General features: G+C 55.6%; 1 long non-coding RNA gene across 1 annotated transcript; it reads left to right on the top strand.

Moving 5' to 3' along the window:
* Positions 1-2,575: 2,575 nt before the first annotated feature.
* LOC135188670 (uncharacterized) lies at positions 2,576-6,450 on the top strand. Its single transcript, XR_010307781.1, has 2 exons — positions 2,576-3,091; positions 5,081-6,450. It is a non-coding gene; the product is annotated as an uncharacterized LOC135188670 (long non-coding RNA).
* The last annotated feature ends 730 nt before the right edge of the window (positions 6,451-7,180 follow it).

The raw sequence follows: 7,180 nt of genomic DNA, 5'->3' as shown, positions 1-7,180 counted from the left end.
GCACAGAGGCGTTTAAAGTGCCTGGGAATAGGGGCTGGTGTCACAGAGACACTTTACAACCCAGCAGCTCTACCACTTAAGTGCTGTTTAAACATTCAGCTCATCTAAAAGTAATAGCAAAGAGCTGAGAGCTTGCCAGGCAACGGCCATGTGTGCCTGCTTCGGAGGTAGGTTTGGAGAGCAGGGCTTCTCCCCCAGCAGCTGCCTGCGTTGGGCTAGGGATGGGATCAGCTCACTCTTGTGTCCCCTCAGAGCTCTGCTGCCTCAGGATCACAGGATGTTAGGAGTTGGAAGGGACCCAAGGAGATCATCAAGTCCAACCTCCCTGCCAGAGCAGGACCAGACAATCTAGCTCAGGTCACACAGGAACACATCCAGACAGGCCTGGAAAGGCTCCAGAGAAGGAGACTCCACAACCTCTCTGGGCAGCCTATGCCAGGGCTCTGGGACCCTTACAGTCAAGAAGTTGCCCCTTGTGTTGAGCTGGAACCTCCTGTGCTGCAGCTTCCATCCACTGCTCCTTGTCCTAGCCCAGGGAGCAGTGAGCAGAGCCTGTCTCCCCACCTAATTTGACAGTGATTCAGTTAAGCCTACAGGATAAAAAGGCATTTCTCCCCACCCCCATCACATTAGCAGTGATAAACACAAGGAGGGACACGAGGCAGTGCTCCAGCTGGGGACAGCAGTGCCTGGCCATAGTGGCAGTGCAGCCATGTGCCCGGTCCCTGAAAGTCACCAACCCTTCTTTCCTATGAGGATGTGGGATGCACAGGGCTGAGCAACCTGCTGGTCAGCTCCCACAGCAAACTGGGGATCCCCTGATCAGGGACATGACCACCTAGGCACAGAGGACCCCTGCACAGCCCCACTTCCCTGGGTTCAGAGGTGTCCTGAGGGCTGCAGGGGGTTCTGCAGCTGCAGCCAGCACCAAGGCATTCAGCGGCATGGAAGGGACACAGGGGATGATGCTCTGAGTGTGCTGCCTGCCTGGGTCCTGGGAGCTGAGCTGCTGAGAGAGCTGCCTGCTTGCTGCACATCAGCTGTTCTGGGAGAGCCTTCCTTGGGAAAAGCCATCTGGAGAAAGCTGGCAGGAGGAGCAGCTGGTTCTGTACCGGGACCCAGTGGGTCTCAGGGGCTCTGATGTGCAGGGAAAGCACCAAGTCTCCCCTTGGCTCCAGCCACACCAACCTGCTGGAGCGGAGCAGAGTGTCACTGTCACCACTCACATCCTTGCCCCGGGCTGCTTCCTGCCTGGTGGGAGCTGCTCAGCTTCCCCACCACCGACAGACACACACCAGCTAAGGTTCAGGCAGACAAATAAAGACCTGGAGGTGCCATAAGACCAGATCCTGATGCTCTTGTGAGTGAAAGGAAACCTGGGGTGGACTCTTGTACCCAACACTAGCTGCTGGGGCAGGGCTACCAAGTGAGAGCCTTCTCCTGAGAGCCTGCTCTCTGGCACTGGGGTTGGGCTTGATGATCTCCTTGGGTCTCTTCCAACCCCTGACATCCTGTGAGCCTATGATCCTGTAAAAGCTCAGCCACAAATCTGCTCCTTGGCATCGATGGTGCAAATGTTCTCATGCTATATTAAAGACAGGACCCATAAACGCTCCCAGACGCCAGCCTGGTGGCTGTGGCTGCAGAAGGTGAGTATCCCAAGGGAGGGAGAGGCAACGAGCTCACCCCAGAGGCTTCCTCCTGCAGCCTTGAAAAACTTTGGGAAGCAAATTATTTTGGGGCCTGTCCCCTCCAGCCAGGTGGCTCCTGCTCCACGCTGTGCAGGCATCAGCGCTGCTCCCATCCCTGCAGGCTGCCCCCATCCAGCCCCCTCCCCAGGGACTCCTGCAATCTGCCATGGCCTTGTCCCCGGCCCAGGGTGAAGGTATTCACGGCTGAAGTGCGGGAGGGTAATTGCTAATCAGATGCAGGCAATCAATCGCTGCCCCTGCCGCCGCCTCTCCCTGCTGAAGGTGACTCCTGCAGGAATTCAGATTTAAAAATAAAGGCGATAATCATCACAAGTTCATTAAATTAGCATCAGGCTCATTTGCACTCAGCGAGGGAGCAGGCGGAGGATGTGGGTGCCTGTCCCTGCCTTCCCTGTCTTCAGTCCCAGGGTGTCCTCGGGAGATGCCTACAGTGGGCTGAGGCTCCGAGAGCTGTTGGGAGCTCTCCTTGATTTCCTGCTCCTGTCCCGGGGCTGCTGCAGGCAGGAGCCGACAGCTCAGAGCATTCAAATGCAAACCACCGTTATCCTGCATTAGAAGCTGTGACACGGACCGGGCTGTGCAGGAAAGAGATATGACACCGCGACACTGTCGGTGACACACCGCAGGATGCAAGGGGTTGGAAGGGACCCGAAGAGATCATCGAGTCCAACCCCCCCTGCCAGAGCAGGACCACGCATGGCTTCCCCATCGCTCCGGCAGGTGCTGATGCATGTGGCTGTGCGATGCCCTCCCCTGCACACCGGCCCTGCGAGAGGGCTCCTGTAGCAGTAGCGATGCTGTTGTAAGCCCGAGGTGAAGGGTTGGAAGAGACTCAGCCTCCTCCAGCCTCGACAGTTCCACGGCTCTATAGTGCTTGCTCTCCATGAGCCCACAGCATCCCAGCCCCTCTGCTCCTCATGAAATCCAAGCGGGAGCAGAGCTGGTTGGCTGTGGGACTCTTGGTGGTTCCCTGTCTCCCTCTGGGTGGAGGGAGGCGAGGCAGAACAGCTGATGTAGCGGCGGGGTGTCGATTCACGGCTCGTAATTCAATTAAGAGAGAGGAGAGATCAGAAGGAGACTGCATTAAAGAATAAATCAGGTAGAGGGAGTGGAGTTCCTGCCTTTAATTACGGCGTGGATTTGTAACGCCAGAGACTCCATCAATCAGCCGGGAGACAAAAGGTGTCAGGAGGGAGAAGCCTTCCCTGGGTTAATCACCGCTGAGGGAGGAGCAGATTAGCAGGTGGCTGTCAGAAAGCCGATACCTGCCCGACAGCAGCGCTGGGCAGCACCAAACCCCTTCAGCAGCGAGCGTGGTGATGCCTGGTGGGTGCAGACGAGGAGATGTTTGTGATGCCAGGCAGCGATGCCAGACAACGGTAGGGAAGGTTTGTTAGACATACAGAAAAACTTCCCTGGCCCAAAAGGGTCATCACCATGCCAGGCAATGGGAGGGAAGGTTTATTAGATATACAGAACATTTTATGTGGCCCAAAAGGGTCATCATGATGCCAGGCAACGGGAGGGAAGGTTTATTAGGTACACAACAAAACTATGCCAAAAGGCTCCCAGGGAGGTGGTGGCAGGCTGGAAGAGTTTGAACTGTTCAGCCTGGAAAAGGGAAGGCTCTGGGGACACTTCATAGCAGCACTGAAATACCTAAAGGGGACCTACAGGAAGGCTGAGGAGGAACAATGGTTTGAAACTGGAGCACAAGGGGCAACGGTTTGAAACTGGAGCAGGGGAGATTTGGGTTGGACATCAGGAGGAAGCTCTGCACAATGAGAGTGGTGAGATACTGGAACATGTTGCCCATCCCTGGGGACACTCCAGATCAGACTTGATGTGGCCCTGGGTGGTCTGGTCTAGTTGGAGGTGTCCCTGCTGACTGCAGGGGGGATTGGACAAGAGCATTGAGGGTTCCTTCCAACCTGAGGCAATCTGTGGTGCAGCCACTGTCCTTGGAGGGGAGTTAAAAGAAATGTTAGACATGGTCTGAGAGTTGTGTACAGGCAGATGGTAGATTATGGTTGGCCTCAATGATCTTTAGGCCTTTTCCAACCAGCCAGTTCTGAGATTCTCTAATTTTAAGGTGGTGTAGGAGCTGTGTGGACAAACAACCCCAGGCTGGGGCAGAAAATGCACAGCTGAGTCCAGGCTTGGAGCAGCTTTTGGGGGCTACTGTCTGTGCCATTGGTGGGGACAGGGCTGGGCTGGCAGCAGGCTGGTTTGTGAATAATTAATTCTCTTTTGATCATCTGCTGTGTAAATCATCAGTGGCCAGGAGTTAATCACGCATACGAAACAAATCCTTCTCCTGCCTTAATGAGTGCTGAATCGTGACCAGCATCCCTCTGCTCCTGACACTTTCATCTTCTTGACAGCCCAAACAACAAATTGCTTCAAATAATCTCCTTTTTATTCTATTTTTACAAAATCTGAGTGCAAGCAGCCTTCCTGCTCCCAGCATCATCCCCTTAATCTTTGCTATTTTAGCCTTAAGTGAGGATTTGGGTTTTGGGAGCAGTGTGAGGGCTCCGCAGGTGCTCAGCGAACCTGGGGAGGGGCAAGCTCTCCGCTCTCCCACTGAGGATGATGCTGGTGACAGGCCTGCCTTCCTCACCAGCTGGGTTCGAGGCCAGGCTTTTCATAGTTAACAGCAAGCAAGAAGCCTGTTTGAAGGGGGAGCATATCCTCTTGCCAGGTACCTGGAGCAAACCGCAATTAATCCACCGCTTGCTCCACCAACGCAAACTTGTAATTGGATTAATTAGAGAGGAGCTAGCAGCCACTCTGGGGAGGTCCATCCCCAGCTGCAGCCTCCTCCAACAGTGGGATCCGTGCCTGGACCAGCATTGCCAGGAGACACCAGGGCCAGCCCCAGTTTCCCGGGGCTATCACTCACCCGGCTGCAGGTGCTGGGGCTTGGCGCTGGCTGGTGGCAATGACCTGCCCACTAATTGGAGTTCATGAGGCATGGCCTCGTTAATGGCTGCTTGGAAAAGGCAGCAGGAGCAGAGAGGGGTGAGGGTGGGCTCTGTCACCAGCCCAGGAACTCAGGTGAGCTGGGGTCACACAGCCAGCAGTGCGCGTAGGGAGGAATCCAGAGCCAAGGAGCAGGGTGAATGTTTTGGCAAGTGGGAGATGGGCTCACCTTCCCCATCAGCCTCGATGGGCAGCAGATGATGTCCATCAGCCCTCAGCTACCTCTGCCCCACGTTTAGGAGAGAAGCAGGAAGGGCTGTGTGTCCCAGGGCAGGTGGGAGTGGGCTGGGAGCTGAGCAGGACAAGCCTGGCCATGCCAGACCATCCTGCACTGCCCAAAGGCTTCTACTGGGAAGGTGAAATTCCATGTTTCTGCTTCCCAGGGTGGCTGATCATCTCTGCTCTCCATCCCAACTGCTTGGGTGCCAGCACAGTGTCTCATCTGGACAGAGAAATGGACAGACTGACATCCTCAGTAGACCTTACCTCAGCTTGGTGAGCCTGATCCCCAGCACAGATCTGTGCTCTGGAGCTGGATCCTGTGCTGCTGCCTGGGGTCTGTGCCATCAGCTCAGCTCCTCAATCACCCTTGGGAAATGCCCACTGAAGAGACACACTTGTGCAGGTGTTAGGAAAAGCTTGGGAGGGGGCTCTGTGCCCAGCCTGCTGCCTGGCTGGCTGGCTGAAGGGTGGGAGGGCAGGTAGGGCTTCTGCAGGGACAGGGTCACAAGAGCCATACTCTCAGGCTGTGGGAGGATGCCATCCCTGCTCCTCCTGAGCTAAACTCGGTCTAAGCTGGCTCAGCTGGAGCCCAGGGGCTGTGGGGCATTTATTGCAATGGCCTACACCATCTGAAGAGTATCCTTAACCCAAAATGCTCTTAGGAAAGCTCACAGCTCCCCACACCAGGGCAGCAGGAGCAGCTGAACCACACTGCTGGCTTGAAACACAGACCTGCAGCTCTGCTGAAGCCCTCTGAGCTGTTGCCACTGGAACAAATCCTAAGGCCACCATGATACCAAAATAAGTGATAAAACAGCACCCAGCTGCTGAGGATGGGCCCTGCACCCTAAACCATGCAGCCCCAAGCCTGTGGGACATCCTAACCCTGCTAACCGAGCTGAGACCCAGCTGTGCTGCTGCAAAGGTGAGGCCATTGGCCTTTAGGTCCTCTGAACCTCCAAAATGAAGAACAAAAGCCCACCAGCTCCTTTGCTCTCCAGTAAAGTGAGGGGGTTTGTGAGATGGGTTGACTTCTCCAGGGGACAGCTGGGGTGAGGAGCAGCATCAGAGACATGTGGGATGCGGTGAGTCGTAACTGGGGTCTGAGGCAGGCCACCACACCTCCTGCAAGGTGAAGAAGGCAGTCCCCAGCCAAGCAGGAAGATTTGCCACAGTCTCATTTGAGCTCCTGGCCAACAGCAAACAGTTCAGGGGACACCTCCAAGAGCCAAGGACGTGCAGATGCCCCCAGTTGCTCCACAGCCATGGGATGTGTGGGGTCCTCACAAATCCAGACATCCTCAGAGATCCACTGCGACCTTTTGGGTGAGCACCAGGAGCCGGTGGCTGTTGATTTGACTTGTAAATCAGCTGAAGTGATGATGGCAAGGTCAGCAAGATCTGGGGCTCCTGGACACGTCCCTTGTCACATCAGTTCCCGAGGCACAGTTGGCTGTAATTTTGCCTGGTTTAATTGGCACTTAAATTAGGCACAAATGGAGGAGCGCTGCAGCTGCGGCTGTGTTCAGAAGTATGTAGCACTGCAGCCCAGCACAGCAGCTTCACATTTCATTACTGCTCCCTAATGGGAAGTGTCTGCTGCCCAAACTCTCCCCCAGCTCTAAAAGTTGACACCTTAGCAGTTGTGTTGCCTACTATCATCCCCAAATGCTCTGTGGGTTTTCCAGGGGCAGCACTGCTCCGCTGGGATGGGATGGGAAGCTGAAGAGCTTGGGGCTGTGGTGCTCTCCTGAGGCACCTGTCAGGGACTGGTGAGAGGGAGCTGAGCAGGAATCACAGAATCACAGAATTAACCAGGTTGGAAGAGACCTCCAGGATCACTGAGTCCAACCTAGCACCCAGCCCCAGCCAATCAACCAGACCATGGCACTAAGTGCTCCAGCCAGGCTTGGCTTCAACACCTCCAGCCACAGCGACTCCACCACGTTCCTGGGCAGCCCATTCCAGTGCCAATCACTCTCTCTGCCAACAACTTCCTCCTAACATCCAGCCTAGACCTCCCCTGGCACAGCTTGAGGCTGCGTCCCCTTGTTCTGTTGCTGGTTGCCTGGCAGAAGAGCTCAACCCCACCTGGCTACAATCTCCTTTCAGGTAGTAGTAGGCAGCAATGAGGTCTGCCTTGAGGCTCCTCTTCTGCATGCTGAACACCTCCAGCTCCCTCAGCCTCTCCTCACAGGGCTGTGCTCTAGCCCTCTCCCCAGCCTTGTGAATCCTACACCCTAGTTTCAGCTTCCCACACC

Source organism: Pogoniulus pusillus, chromosome 30 (assembly GCF_015220805.1).
Source record: "Pogoniulus pusillus isolate bPogPus1 chromosome 30, bPogPus1.pri, whole genome shotgun sequence".
Taxonomy (NCBI): Eukaryota; Metazoa; Chordata; class Aves; order Piciformes; family Lybiidae; genus Pogoniulus; species Pogoniulus pusillus.
The sequence above is the reverse complement of the archived record's forward strand: the minus strand, read 5'-3'. Positions and strand labels throughout refer to the sequence as shown.